Below are 16,817 nucleotides of genomic sequence, written 5' to 3'. Positions count from 1 at the left end.
AAAAATAAAACGATTAATATATGAATATGTGTGATTAGTGAAATTAATTCAAATACCCGCTGGAGAAGATTGTTGACAACGGAACACGATGAGTGAGAAACTGTCGTGTAGGAGGGGGTGCAGAAGGTCGATTAATTAAATCCTAGCAAATAAGGCTTTGCCGAAGTCCTTGGCAGCCAGGAGGCATTCTCTCGAATGCCTATCATAGTGATAGTGGGACAATCGTCGAGTAGGTGCTAATCGTAGCCTGAAGGTATCATTAGTCGTTCCTTTTACCCTCCTAACGCTTCATCTCTGTCAATTGCCATTAGACAGGGTTAGAAGAACTTTTAATCAAATATTTAACCCTTAACCAATTTGTAATTTTTTACGTTTCATAGATTTTATTATAATTCTCTTTCTCACATTTTTTTTCTTATTTTCCTTAACAGATATTATAAATTTACAAAAGTGTTATTTATATTACAAATAACGTATTTAAGTTGCCTGCTAAATTCGTATCGATTGGTATTTTTTTTCTCACTGAAACGATTACACGTCAGGGTTGTTTGAAAATTGTGCATTAATATATATATATATATGCATAGATAAGTAATTAAATGAATTATTTCAGATGTAAAAAATGACAATACAAATTAGAATTATTTTTTGAAAGAACAAATGCCTTAAAAATTAGGAACGTACAATTTTTTTATTTCTACGGTATAAGGATCAAACGCGTGAATCAAACGAAAAGTCGGAAGATCAAACGAAAGGACAAGCAAAGGACTGTCTCGAAAGTTCGCACGTTGGAATTGTAAGGTTCTAGAACGTAAAGGAGTTGGGTATACATATATATACATATGTATATGTGTACATGCGTATGTATGAAGGTAGGTAGGTAGGTAGGTAGGTAGGTAGGTAGGTAAATTACGTATAGATGTGTATCACGCACAATGAACGCTCGTGAGAGCCTGCATGCTTTCGCTCCCACACCGGTTTTGTTTGCCCGTCCGACGGGGCCAGCCCTCTCTGTCGCTATTAAAACTGCTACAAGGGTTCTCATCGAGATTTCGTCAAGGAAAAAAAAAAAGGAAAAGAAAAAGAATAAATCAAATGAAATAAAAGAGGTGGTCTGGGTCTAGAACCCATTTCTTTTACACACAAAACAAAAATGTCGTCCCTTTATATTGAAAGAAATTTTTTCTTTATGCAATTTCCATCTATTAAAGATTCTTCGTTGTTTCATTCTTATATCGTATAGAATTAGATTATTATAATAATTGTCATGATCAATTTATTCTATTATCTTCTAATCATATCTTTGATGTATCTATACTTGACCTTTTTAAGCTAACAGGTGTTAACGTGTGAGAAATTAGAAACATCGCGGTTTTATACTCCGTGTAATATGTAATATATGTGTGTATGTGTGTGTGCATTCATGTTGGTAGTGGCAACAGTTAGCTAGCGTGAGTTACAGGTGTTCACAGGGCCAGCCATGCTGACGGCACGTGAGAATGTGTCACAGGTGTTGTCCGGAAGTTCCTAGTCCCTTCTTCTCCCTTATTATATATTATTTCGCACGGTAAACGAATATTATCGAACTATAGTTTTTAACGATATACAACAACAAAATTAGAAAAGAAAAAAGAAAGAGAGAGAGAGAGAGAGAGAGAGAGAGGAATAAGAAGAAAAGAGATGAAAAAAGAAAACGAGAAACTAATGGAAATGTTTGAATTTGTTTGATATCTTATCGAACTAATATAATAGTTGTCCACATTGAAAAAACTCGTTTTAATGACTTTATCTGGTCAACTTGGTAATAATTTTTGTACTTTGTCACTCTTATGATCACTCGCCCCTATCCGATACGCACGTAAGCATATACAACAAGCACTTATATTCTTTCTCCGTTTCTCTATATTTCTTTTTTTTTCTCTTAACATATGCACGCGGCCACCACCATATCATTTTTACGGCGAACACTCGTGAGAACGGTGGGCTCTTTTATTGGAAATATAAAACTTCAATTTAAATAACAGATGAAAAGTCTATTACTTTTTTTCTAATAATTCGATCTTATCGGAATATAAAACGGATTCAAATGCGTAGATGAAAATTTACAATTATTACGATTAAATACCATTCGAAATTATGAATATATTATATTTTAACTTTGATATATAATTCATTTATCCTATCGGAAATATTTATTAGCATCGAACATTTTTTTCTTCTTCAATACTGTCATAAATCTCGAAATAATCAATGGAAAAAAAATATCAATATAATTGCCGCGGTTTCGCGCAGCACTGTATATCTACATTGTAAGAACTATTCGAATGGATATATATATATAAAAAAAAAACAAACAAAAAGGCGAAAGAAATAAAAAAAGAAGAAAAGGAAAAGTTTACAAATGATATACCGAAACTGCAAACGTAAGCGTTAAGCCATGTCCATTAATTACAGGAGAGAACGTTGTTTCACATAGGAGAACGTTAAAAGAACGTTATACGAAAGTGGAAATTGAACTAACCGTGAAAGACGTGCGGGACGTTAAAAAGATATTTACGTACACATATATCTATACACATACACACAGATAAACACACACATACGCGTGTCTATATACATGAAACGTGTGTATATATATAGTATAAAAGAATTGCAAACGTTTCGTGCAGTCCGTTTGTCCGTCCGTCCGTCCGTTTGTCCGTCCGTCCCTCGGTGACTTTAATGGCGGCAGAATTTTGTGTCGGTGGGTGCGCACGAGTGGCATGGCACGAAGGCTCTCCACTGACGTCATTGTGTCACGCCTCGCCGAGCACCTGTTCCGCCATTAACATTATCCTCATCGTGTTATCTCCGAGAAACAGTATACGAAATCTACTATGGAACGACTATGTATAGTTTAACTCTCAGAACTCTTTCGGGGAAAGAGATGGATAAGGAGGGGCGGGGGATTAGGGAGGAGGAGGAGAGAAGGGAAACACGAAAAAGCAATTGCCTTTTGTTAACTTGAACATGGCGTCCATTGGGACGACGACATTTTGGTGAACCTGAAAGAATATCTCTTTCCTTTCTCTATCTTGTATTTAATTATTATATTACTTTTATAAACGACGCATATTTTTTATTAGATTTAAATTTAATTACAAGTTTTTGTCGATTAGAGACGTTTGTAGAAATATTTTTTTTTTTTTGTGAATAGTTTGGAAGTAATGATAAGAGAAAATTTTTAGCGAAAACACAAACGGAATATCATTTCTTTTTTTTTATCTCGTATTTAATTGTTACGCGTTTTTGTCCTTATAAACAAATAATTTGATTCAATTTATTTTGATTGTTTCATTCGATTGAAGATATTAGTAAAAATATTTTTGAACAGTTTTCGAGAATTGAATAATCTAATACATTGATAATGTGTTAGTGTGCGTTGTATTGGCGTAAATTAAATGGTATGACTCACGTTTCAGTAATACGCACACACACATACACACGCGAGGCAGGTATTTCACTAACGTATCTATATAACAAATACGTATGTAATATATATGTATATACGTGTAATATAAGAACCGTGACTGTTTGCATAATATGCACGCCAATTGAGCAGTGTTCATGCTCGTCGAAACGCGTCGTCATAGTGAAAGGAGGGTTGTTGGTGGTGTATTCTTCGTGTAGGAAAGTGGCCCTCGATCAGAAAGTCAAATTTAAGACAATAGATGTACAACGATCAAACATATATTTTATTATTTCTAAATATTCATAATAACAGTGGCAGCAGATCAACTTAAGTAAAAACCCTAAATTTCGGGACCCACAAATTCAAGTTAGAAAAACAATTTCGAAAAAATTCCCATTGAATTATTAACCAAATAGAAAAGTAATTAAGAATTTCGTATTATGACATATTAATTAAATTTATTTAAACAACGTTACTTTCCACAAATCTTAAATGAAAAGAAATTTGAAGATATCCTGTGATCCCTTCGGGGGGCGGCGGTTTGGTATTCCGCAATCCTACGCGACATAATAATAATAAAATCGAAACATATGTGATTAAATTTGCATTAATCATTTATATAAATTATTGGATAAATTATCTAGATAATATAATAATATTTGTAAGAAAATAATTAGGAAACGCAGGAAAGGAATACCTTAATTCGCACAGAGTCATCGTAATCATCATCATCATCATCATCATCATCATCATTATTACCATTATCATCGAATAGAAACATCGTTGGTTGGAATAAAAAGATTATAATGAACACATAGTTGTGGACCATTCGAATTGGTCATCGTTCGTCGAGCAGAGAACAAATGAAAGAGAGAGAAAGAGGAAGATAGGTGTGGAGCAGGCGTGGTATAAACGGAGTCAAAGTATAAACCAAACGAGAGAAAGAGTAAGAGAGAGAGAGTGAGGGAGAGGGAGAGGGAGACTTAGAAAGAGAAGTCAAAGGGTTTGTTCCTGTCGGACGAGCATCGTCCATTCGTAAAACACTTTGGTAAGAAGGAATCGAAAGGTAGGTGAGCTAAGAAAAAACAAGAGAGAAAAAAGAAAGAAAGAAAGAAAGAAGGAAGGAAGGGAGGGAGGGGAAGAGGGAGAGGAAGTGGAGGAGGAGCAGGATCATCGAGGATTGGACAAACGAAACTCCTCCCGCGTTATCTGCGTCCAACCTGCACCCACGCATCAATTCAGTGGCACAGCGGTTTGCGCGAGGACGGACAAAGAAAAAGATGGAGAGAGATGGAGAGAGATGGTGGATCGAGGTTAGAGGGGGAGAAGACATTACACATCTCTACCACAACTGGATGACTTCATCCTCTCTCTCTCTCTCTCTCTCTTTCGTCACATTTGTCCGATTTATTTACTTAATGAAAATTAACCGCTTTGGTGAAATCATTTCTTAATTAAGTATAGTATTTCATTAAATGAATGACTAGAAAGGTAAAGGAGAGTTACAATACGTAACGTTTGTTAACAAATTTGACATATAATTAAATATAATGTTAATATAATGAGAAAAATAATGAAATATTAATGTAAAATGTTTAGATTTTTGTCAATTTGATTTTATTTTCGATCAAAGGTATCGTTACCAATCGTAAAAATAATAAAAGGTTAAAAAATGAAATCTGGTATGATAAGATATGTTTATTATTTTGTTCTGATAAATCAATTCGAAAAGGGGTGAATAGAGGAAAACAATTCTAAGAAATTGAGATTGACGGGACGGATGCGCGTTGTGTTTGTTGATATTTGATCGATCGACGAAATCGAAAGATAAAAATGGAATGACTCCGGAGCAAAACGTCAGGAGAGGATAATCTTTTGAAAGGGAAGTAGGGGGAGGAAGGAAAAAGCGTTCGCAACTGTGAGTTTACATCGACACCGGCATTCGTTTAATACCGTTATAAAATGCCTCAGGGGCAGGACGATCAGGCTGGCGCACAATCCGATTGTACACCTCTTGTTTTTCCCCGCTCGCGTTGCTTGGCCAGTTCCTCGGAGCAACTTCGAACCTGTTTCACCAGTACTTCTGCCCTCAAGTATTATACGACCAGTATCACGCTTACCTAAGTCTAACTCTTCCGGCGAGGACACCTTTTAACATTTTCTGATTATTTCCTAACAATCTTCCACGAAGTATCCTCACAAATACCTTTTAATCGTTTGCAAAAATTATGGTTAAACTACTGTCGTTCAATTTTTCTTTACCTAGTTAGCATAATCAAATATTTCGTATTTTGTTATTTGTTAATCAAAATTTCAATCTTAACACGATTCTCAGTTCATTTTTATTTAACTTCAAATAATTCTTTTTAATAGCTATCCTTTCTTACAATCCGAATTAATTTCAGTTCTATTTTTGATATATCATAATAATTTGTATTATTAATAATAAAAGGCAAATATAAGAAGATACTTAGAGAGAGAGAGAAGAAAAAAGTTTATATATTATAATAAAATGATAAAAATTTGCAAAGAATATTATATTTAAAGGAGAAAATATATAGATACAAGGATCATCTCGAAGAACTCGCACATAAGCATAGACATATTCTAGATGCGCATACACATAATATCATAGGACGTATCTACACAGAACACATAGGGAAACACATATGTGCAAAAAAGCACGTAGCTCGTTTCTCGAGCTGGCGCGTGGCTCGGGGAGGGTGTAGAAGGGATAGGATAGATGCGGAGGGGTTAGTGGAGAGGGGAAGCAAACGGTGAACGGCCTATAAGCCCCGTAGTAGAATATGTATATGCCGATCCTCTGGCGATATAATAAATTCCCACTAGAGTCGATTTCCGGCTTCTATATGGAAACGAATGACTCGATAGAATTGTGTTGTAAATAAAGAACTTAAGAGTGCAACAAGTTGCCACATATATCCCATGATTTGACTGGATACTTAAAAACAATATTATTCAAAATTATACCAATATATTATGTATCCTATTTTCATACGATATTCAAAACAACGAGAAGAAAATTAATTCGATAAAATCGAATACCCCTCCCCCTCAACCCAAAAAAGGAAAACAACAAACAGACTTCAAAATCGAATTCGAATTTTTGTCGGCATTATTTTTAAGTTATAGAAAAAATATCTAAGAGATTGCGTTTAGATATTGTTTCTCTGTCTTTGGAAGGAAATGTGAGTCGTGCTTAATGAGAGGAGAAACCGCGAAGTGAACGTTGAGAAGTTGAGTGAGAAAAAATGACGCTGGAGGGAGGGAGGGAGGAAGAAGAGAGGAGAGAGAGAGAGAGAGAGAGGTAATAGGATAGGAAAATAGTGGTCCAACGGATGCTGGGCACCACTGAGGAGCACGCCAGTTCAACAGAGAGAATGAGAAAGATATAGAAGAGGAGAAGGAAGAAGGAAGAAGGAAAAGGATAGAGAAGGGAGGCCACGTTCGTCGACTTATAAATAAATCTCGATCGCGTGGCTCTCTCCCCACCACCATACTATGCAAGCCCCCAGCATCTGTATCTTCGCCTCTCCCCCACCCCACCCCACCCCACCCAACCCCTTTCTTCTCTGCCTCGTCTTTTACCTCTTACGTCCGGAAGCGTGCCTGGAAAGGTACTTCTTATCCTAGAAATATGTTTGCATTTATTTTTTCTATAAACAGGCATATATTGTTTATGCATTTTTTTTTCTTTTATCTTAAAATAATAAATATAATTCAATTTTGTAGATTATTTATTCACAAATTATAAATTATATTCATTTAATTTATATATGTATATATAAATATATAGTTTTATATGTTATTAGGATTAACTCTTAACATTCCAACTGTGCAAATAGGTGTGCATATATATAAGTTTTTATTACAAATAATATTATTTCTAAGATAAAGAGTATGTTGTGTTTTTTTCAGTTATGGATAAATCATTATAATTTCAATGTAAAAGTTAGGCTTACATAAAAATGATTGAAATGCTCGTACAAAAAGTTAGAAGACAAAATGATCAGAAGTCAATCTATACAATTTATGTTATAATAGATCGAAATTATGATTTTTATTGATCATAGGAATATGATCGGAAAGAAGTACTCGCTTGGTTACAAGGTGTAGGAAGAGAATTCTAAATGTACATTTCTCTTTCTCTCTCTTTTTTCCTTTTTTCTTTCTTTCTTTCTTTTTTTTATCTTTCTTTCTGACACACCATACACACACACACACACTAATACATACAGAACACATACTCGAATGACCTTAGTTCTTTCTCTCTCTCTTAGTAAAACCTGTTCGACTTCCTCCAGCCTGTTCGTTGGTACATTCGCGATGCCTCCCGGCAAAATCAATTATTTCCTTTCTTTATTTTATTTGTTTAGCATCGCTAGCGCTAATCAACGTACCAGAACGAGCACGACATCCGTTCGATCGGGAACGTGGCGCCTTGTCAGGATCCATGACACAATGACACAGACTCCTCTAACATCGTTATCACCTTTTTTTTTTCCTTTTTACCTTATCTTTCTTCTTCTTTTTTTATCTTTGATTAGGAAAATTTGAAAAAAAAAAAAAGAAAATATAATTTTTCATTCGTACGATGTTATATTATTAGTTATAGTAACTAAATATTATTTATTATCACCATAAAATTATATTATATATATATAGGAACATGCACATCACACATGTACACACACACACGTATATATATGTATTCGCAAACGCAAAGCTACAAATATTTTGTTCTGTTATTTAAGAATTTTGCAACGATTGGATGAATAATGGGCATAAGCAATGGTTTACTCATAAAAATTGTCGTAATTTTAAACTTTTGTTTGACAATCTTTATATATGCAATAGACACTCAAATCAACTAGTCAAATTCGTTTGCTTATTTATATTACATTTGAACTTGCTCGTCAAGATTTGGTTAGCTTATTCAAACCGATTTATTTTATTTGCATTTTTTATCGTAATTCGTTATTTATTAAATTAACGCATTTGTATATCTCATTCATTATCTTTAAAAAACGTGATATAAATTTTATAATTCATAAACACAGAAATTTGTTATTCTTAAATAAAACTTGAATAATAAGAAAAAGGCAAATATTGATTGAGAGTTACAAATATTCAACAATCAATCGTCAGCCTAGAATAAACTTAAATTGTTTATATTCGTATATTATAATAAAGTAACACTCACTCTTTCTTAATTAAAAGGATTAAACAAGGTTTCCAAAAAATAGAAAATACTCGGAATGAAAATGATTTCGAAAATGATGAAAATTGAAATAAAATAAATCGAAACAAAGGTTTTATGAAATAATTTCAGATTATGTTAGGTGTATATATTTACTTACGATTCAGACGAGTGATCTGATTGAAATGTAGATCCTTTGAGGAGAAATTAATTCCGTCCAAGTATCACAGGATGAAGAAACCTTTCGGTAAAAGCATTTGATGATGATGAGAATGATTTCGAGCCAAGATGATGATAATAATAATTCATAAGATAACGAGATCGAAGAATAATTATGTTCACGTAACACGAATGATATAGTAGACATCGTAAAGAAACAAAAATTACTTCTTTTTTTTTTAATAAACGGTAAAATCAAAAGACACGCTGATTTAAACGGAAAGATAAAACGGAAAAAAAAGAAAGAAAATGAGAAGTATGAGACAAGGTAAGGCAAGCAGCAACCCTCCTCCGATCGCGGATGCGGTCGCGAATCTCTGACAAACTTTTCAACACTTTCGTATTTTTCATTAGAAGAAAAGGCCCCGGCCATATCCCGTTTTCCTCAACCAATCGGAGTCAATGCCGTTATCGTTTCTCCAATGTTGTTCTTAACGAGTCTGAACGATACCACAGAACGATTATCTACCGCGAAGGAAGGAAGTGGTCCTTTTTAACGCACCAAACGATTCCTTTCCATGATTCCTTCGTTTCAATCCCTCCTTACTCTTCTCTATTCTTTACCCAGCACGAGGCTACAAGTTTATTTAGACTTTAGGTATACTATTCTATTAAAACCAAGTCATTTTCAAGAATACAAATAGTTTGTAGAACGCATTTCCACTTCCATTGCGAAATATATGTTAGATTGTGGTAGAAAATGGTTGGATATAAAACTTCTTATCAATTCGCTAAATTTGACTTCATTTTTAGAAATCGTAATGAACTCTAACAAGTTTCTTAAAATAAAAAAATATATATTAGAACGTATTTCCTCTTCTTTTGGTATTTGCATTGCGAAATAAATTCCGGATTGTGTTGTTCAAAAAGGAATAAAAAAATTGTCTGACCTATCGGTTAAAAGTGTTAATACGTTGTAATTATGAATGAATAATAATTAGTAAGTAATAAATGGTATGTCGCATTATGGTTATGATTATCCTAAGTATTAATATGATTATGATTATAAGGGGAAAAGGTAAGACAAATTCCGTAGAAAAATCAATATGGCAGAGAACGTATGGTGAGAAATATTAACGATCGATCCATCTCGTCAGGAGACAGAGAAAACAGGTTGTTCCCCACTTGGCGTTACACATGGAAAAATTCTTAAAGCAGCTAATCGCGTATTAGTCAGCGAGTAATATGGAAATAATCGGCTACATTCTAACGTGATTCACCACTCGGGAAAACTCGATTCATTTATTTATTAGAAAGAAAGGCAACGCCAATGTCAATCTATTTTTATAATTTTTTTTTAATTAAAAAACAAAAAAGATTGCGGATTAAAAGTATAAAAAAAATCAATGACGATGTTCTTACACGTGGAAGGAATAGAAACGAATTGCATACTGACAACGCATGTATACAAAAATTAGAAAAAAAATTAATTTATCAAGGTATGAGAAAAAAGGGTTAGAATAAATAAAAGCTTCGAAGTCGTAGAGTAATGATAATCAAACTGCATTTCACGCATCTTCAATATTCCATCTAACTTTCCCAAAATATCATTCGTCTTATTTGAAAAATATCATTTCAAAAACTAGTATTAAAACAAAGAATTTTGACAACTTCATCGAATACATTTACACTGAGAAAAAAAATACTACCACAAATCCGTCAAAGTTAGAATACCATTGTCCTATAAACAAGGAAGGAAATCATATTTCAAGAGATCAACGCGTTATACACGAACGTTTTACGTAACTAAAAAGAAGAATAATGATAGGAAAACAAAATATAAATTTGACAAAGTATAAAAAAAAAGAGTGGGGATGAATAAAGAGTTATGACGTTCCTAGAGCAAGGAAGGAAATCATATTCCAAGAGGTCAAGTTGTATACTAACAACGTACATATATGTAATACATACATTGAGGTATATGCATGATGAGAGTGAGAAGGGGTGGAGGGAAGGGGGAAGGGGGAGTAGAATAAGAGTGAGTGAGTGAGTGAGTGAGAAAGAAAGAAAGAGAGAGAGAAGAGGAGGTTGAGTAGCGGGGCTAGTTTTTCTCTCTATCGAGTAGAGGATGAATGAACCCTGCAATTTGTTGGGAGCGAGGACCGAGCAACTCTGCTATCCAGGGCCCCCATTATCTCTATAATCTCTCGCGAGACCAGAAGCTACGCTCGAATAGGAGCCTGTCCACCGGCAACAACTTAACCATAATATACCAGGAGAGCGTGGAAGCCATGAGCCAGGTATACACGGGCTTATAAAGCGGCTTCACCGACTTTGCCGTTCGGAAGCGGACGTACGAACACATTCTGCTCTACTCTCTTCTCTATATGATGATGATGATGATGATGATGATGATGATAATGATCATCGTCATCATCATCGCGAAGAAGAAGAATAGGAGAAGTGATAGTATCAACTACCTTTATCTTTTATCTTTTTTTTCTATTATCCAACAAATGTAATTGTTTCTTTTTTTTTTTTCTTTTACTCATTTGACCGCTCACGGTAGGAATAGGTGTACATAAAATGTCGGTAGGTTTTTAATGTTAAGGTGGATTTAATTTCGTATGATTACAAATTTAGTGATTTAAAATATTTGTATTATAGTATGTAACCCTCCTATAAGGAATGTTAAATTAGAATTTTTAACCCTTTAAGAATTTTATTAACAAAATATAATGATGAAATATATTATAAATGGTCTCATACATGAATGAATATTCATATATAAAATAGCAATAACGATTAATATAAATGAATCCAAATAGAATCGATTTTCGGATGATATTTCATTCTTTTCTATTATTACTTGTATCATATTGTTTGAAAATGTTGTTGTTGTTGTTGTTGTTGTTGTTCAAAGCATCGTAAAGTTCGGTATTAGATATATATCCTTAGTTGAAGTTTTACTCCCTTTTTCTTTGAAACTAACATCGATTCCGCTATATAATTTGAGGATATAGGGATGCAGAGGATGGATTTAAGAGTCCGCCGTAGCACAGACTTGTAACTTATAAAAGGCGCAAGATAATCAATTACCCCGGCTACCGACTTCCCGAGAGCAATAACATCCGCTTGGTTCGCATCGGGCCCTCGTCTTCTACCTGTTGCAACAACGACGTATATTTAATGGCTGCCCTAATCGAGCGGCCACGGTGCGGACTCCTAAGAGTACCCCGACGATACTACATGAATTATTATAACATTTATGTATACACATGTAAAGAACGTACCAACTTACGTTGAGACAAGTCAATCGTTTCGTTAGAAAACTTTCTTATTAAGGGATTCAAACAAAATTTCTAATTAAACCTTTTTTTTTTTTTCTGTCTATCATAATAATTTAAAAGATTATATTTTCATATAATAATATGAACTATCTTGTGGTAATATGTAATATATGTTAAATATATTGTTCGTGTGTAAAACTTCGTTTAAAAAAAGACTGACAAGAAAAATCAATGTACGGAATGTATGGAATAAAAATATCGAACAGTATAAAACAGAAATGAAATATAAAATCATGGTAAATATACTATTACTGACATTGAGTAAAAATAGTATTACGTATAGTATCGAGGAACGTATCGTATATAAAAGAAGTAGTACAAAAAATAAAATCTAATGTTAAAATGAAGATTCATACCATAGTGGTAGTTATTTATCACATTCCAGGAACGGTCGATGCTATACCAAGAAAGGGCCACGAATGGCGCTCAAGGAGAGAAACAGAGAGAGAGAGAGAGAGAGAGAGAGAGAGAGAGAAAAAAATAAAGAGAGAAAGAGATCATAAAGGTACGTTCTCGTGAAACGTGTTGCAAAGCTGTATCTTGAGAGGAGTAATAGTGCGTGTGATACGCACCGAACAGGTAGTTCTCTTCGCTTTCCTTCTTTTTTCTTTTCATTCCGCAGACGTAAAGAAGAGGCGCGGTTCTCTTTATTTATTTCTTTCTTTCTCTCTCTCTTCGTACCTTTTTCGTTCGAGGAACGCGTACGATGGAAAAGAAGAAAGGAGAAGAAGATGAGGATGAGAAAACTCACTCACTCTCTCTCTCTCTCTCTCTCTCGTTCTCATTCTGGTAAACGCAAACGGAGTTAAAAGATGAGAGAACACACATACACAGACACATACTCCCCCCTCCCCTTATCCTTGTCTCTCTCTCTTTCTCATTCTAGTAAACGCAAACGTAGTTAAAAGAAGATGAGAAAACTCTCTCTCTCTCTCTCTCTCTCTCTCTTTCTTTCTTTCTTTCTGTTTCTCTCAGAATCTTTTTCTGGAAAACGCAAAGAGAGTTTAAAAGAGAAGAAAGAGAAGAGGAGCTTTACTCGAGTTGCTTTCGTTCGAAAGTAAGTACGAAGGAGGAGTGCCCTCCGGCACTATCCAGCCCGATTTACAAGCCGCAATTATGTCTCCGTCGTTCGATACACTCGCCTATACAACACTCGATACACCTTCCAACTGTTTTTCTTCTTCTTTGATCGGTACGGAAATGAAAGGATTCATTTCTTCGGATCGATCGATCCCGATCTATTCTAATTGTTTCTATCTCTAACTATTATATTACTCATTAGTGTTTCATTTTGTTTTATAATTATTTCACACACGCACGCACACAAATGTGCGTATTCCCTTTAATCAATTCCGTACAATTATTTTTCATTCTTTCTTCTTTTTTTTTTTATCTTTTTCTCTTTTATTCAAATATTACAGCAAATTTATGAACAAAATGATATCGGTACGAATTTTCAACGCAAGTCAATATAATATCGAAAATAATTGTTCCTTTTATCGCGAAACTTTGTGTAATAAAGAGAGATTCAGAAGCAATGTACGAGAGTGTGTGTGTGTGTGTGATGGTGCATAAAATATATTCAGATATTATTTACGTTCTCGGCATGTTCGCTACATCATTTCTGTCAAGCCGAAGTGCATAAAGTTTTCTTAGCATCGTGCTAGGAACGGAGCAAAGCAAGCAAGCAAGCAAGTAAGCAAGCAAGTAAACCAACCAACCAACCAACTGTGTGCTTGGTTTGTAACGTAGCACCTGGTGTACCTAGTAAGAAGAGATAGAAATCGCATTTGTATAGTTACTGCGATTCGTAAACAGGGAGAGTAGTAGTCGTAGAAGTTGTTAGCAGCACGAAGTTTAGAAAGTAAGAAATACAAAAAAAAAAAAGAAGAGAAAAAAAAGAATCTCACTCTTACGAAATGAATGGAGAACACTTACACCTAGTTTGCAATTATTTCATAAATTCGTCTTGGTAATAAGGAAAAAAAAAAAAAAAAGAAAGGAAAAAGAATGGGGAGGAAAAAAGACAAAAAAAAAATTCGAAATAATTCAACAACTTATCGCGTTTGATCTAAATCCACGTCATACTCCTACTACAATCTCCGGATATTAGAATGAAGGAAAAAAAAAGAAAAAATTATCAGTCTAGTTCTATACAGATAGATATATAACACGTTTCGCGACAGTCATTCATTGGAAATGAAAAGAACGTAATACTACTCACTACTACTACTTCTTATCATTGTAAAAGAGTGACTGACTGACTGTCCGGATCTATACAAACACGCGACATACACATTCACGTAAAAAGAAAAATCATATATATATATATATATATATCTGGTAACGCGTATCGATACAGGTACACAAATACAATATTATCATACATGCGTAGAGTATATTACACGGTTGCATGAATAGAAAAAGAATAAAAGAAATGTAAGAGAGAAACAGAGAGGAAAATAGATAGGAGTCTACTGAGAAACGAGAGGGTAAGGGAACGCGAAAGAACTCGAAGGTGCTGCTGCTGGAGGAGGAAGAGGAGTAGGAGGTGATGGTGGTGGTGGTGGAGGGAAAGCAACGTACATGCATACACATACAAAGATACACAACAACGCGACGTAACACAACATCGGCCGAGAAAGTACGCGCTCTCTCTCTCTCTCTATCTTTTTCTCTTTTTCAAGAAAAAGAGAGAGAAAGATAGAGGATGGGGTAAAACAGCAGACCTACCGTGAGGCACGTTCCCACGTTCTCATGAATGAACTCGCGTGGCTACTGGCCGTTGGGGAGGGGAGACCAAGCAAGTTCTCTCTCTCTCTCTCTCTCTCTTTCTTTCTCTCTTTCTTTTTCTTTTTCTTTCTTTCTTTCTCTAACTTCTTAAGAGCTCCTTGTCCCTTTTTCCAGCTCCCGTTCTCCTTTCCACGAGTCGCGGCCTGAGGCGAACGACGCGAGTCTCAAGTGAAAAAGAAAGAAAGAGAGAGAGAGAGAGAGACAAAGAGAGAAAAAGGAACTCTAGGTGAGGTTAGATCGGATCTCTGGTAGGGATAAAACACCAACTCTTTTTTCCTTTTTTCTGTTCTGTTCTGTTCTCTTCTGTTCTGTTTTCTTCTGTTCTCTTCTATTCTGTTCTGTTCTGGTCTTCTCTTCTTTTACAGACTCCGAAAGTAAGGAACTCAGCGTTAGTTGGAGTTCCCAAGGGAACACGACCGGCAAATCGATTTGTCCGTTCAATTCTATCCATGTGCGCGCGTGAATATCTATTTATATTTATATACGTATTATATCAATCATTCTAGTCCTCTAAAAGACTGAAGCATCTTATAATACGTGATAATCTCTCTTGAATATCCATTTCTAAATAACCTTATCTCATTCATTTCATAGCTACTTAGTTAGGATTATTTTAATTTACGGATAATACTTAATCTTAAGTTAATATCATATCTTTCTCGTTTTCCTTGAATCGAAGATTTATGTGAATGAAATTGATCATTTGCTATGTTAGATACTCTACATCTTGATTGACTTTTTATTTTTTTTTCTGTTTCTTCTAGGAAGAGATTCGAATAAGACATAAATTTAATATCATCGAAGATAATTGATCGATCCAGAATAAATAAGGACGTTCTCGTTCTCTTACTTTACTTTACTTTTTTTCTTTCACCGATTAAAACCTGTATCAATTCGGAATATCGGGAGAACCCTCGTTCGGTTCCGATGTAAAGCAAATCAAACCGTTACGGACTATTAATCGCGCGGCGCGTTACCCAGCCGTTAATAAAACCGGCTCGTAGAATCACCTGAGAAACGCGAAAGAGAACGTTCGCGGTCGGTCCTGCTGGTTACTGTTGGTCTTGGCTACTACTTAGGTTCCAACCCTAAGACTCTGTGCCGTGTAAAGTTAAGCTAAGCTAAGCTGAATTATGCTACAACACAATTGCCTGCTGGTTGCCTGTTGCCTTCGTGAATGAACTGTGTAGTAGTCGCGTGGCGCCTTCTGACGTCACAACCTGTTGCTAGCCATTCCTCTCTATCTTTCTTTCTTTATTTCTTTTTCTCTTTCTCTTTACCCCCTTCCTTCCTTCCTTCCTTTCTTCCACCAATCTTTCCTTTCCCCGTCCATCCAAACTATCTCCCTTTCTACCCTGTCCACTAGACGAGCTAACTCACATCACCATTTAACTTACAAGTATGTTTGTATGGATGATGATGATGTGTTGTATGTGTATGTGTGTATTAGATCACGAAGATTTAATGCGTGAACTTCGCTAAAAACAAACGTGCCGGAGCGCGGCTTTTCGAAGAAGTTCCTGATAGACGAAGAAAAGAAAAAGAGAGAGAGAGAGAGAGAGAGAGGGTAAAGAAAAAGATTCATTCAATCGGCGACGAAGAAATTGCTTTTTGTTAGGCGAGAAGAAGATGATTCATAGGCCGTTAGGGTCGTTGTTCCATCTTCCTCCTCCCATTTACCTCCTCCACCTCTTCCTTTTCTTCCTCCTCCTTCTCAACTTCAACCTCAGCTACGTGACTTAACGATAGGATAGTTAAAGATGGCCGAAGTTTTGAAGAAAAATCGAGAGGGTGTGGGTGTAAGATTCCTTTCTTTTTTTTTTTAATCTAATTTTGTACATGT

The 16,817-nt window shown here is 35.1% G+C and overlaps 1 protein-coding gene across 8 annotated transcripts in view; it reads right to left on the bottom strand.

The window, feature by feature from the left end:
- LOC106787803 (ETS-like protein pointed) overlaps positions 1-16,817 on the bottom strand; it is an 82,244-nt gene that overhangs the window by 44,467 nt on the left and 20,960 nt on the right. The window contains exon 1 of one of the 8 annotated variants that reach the window (XM_014750479.1): positions 8,833-9,034. The exons of the other annotated variants lie outside the window; for them this stretch is intronic. The gene's annotated coding sequence lies outside the window, so the exon portion shown is untranslated. Of the gene's footprint in view, positions 1-8,832; positions 9,035-16,817 lie in introns of those variants that run through there. 8 annotated transcript variants of the gene reach the window in all.

This window comes from Polistes canadensis, unplaced genomic scaffold, assembly GCF_001313835.1.
Source record: "Polistes canadensis isolate GaletaPanama2010 unplaced genomic scaffold, ASM131383v1 scaffold_115, whole genome shotgun sequence".
Lineage (NCBI taxonomy): Eukaryota > Metazoa > Arthropoda > Insecta > Hymenoptera > Vespidae > Polistes > Polistes canadensis.
Note: the sequence above shows the minus strand (reverse complement) of the source record. Positions and strands in the feature narration are given on the sequence as shown.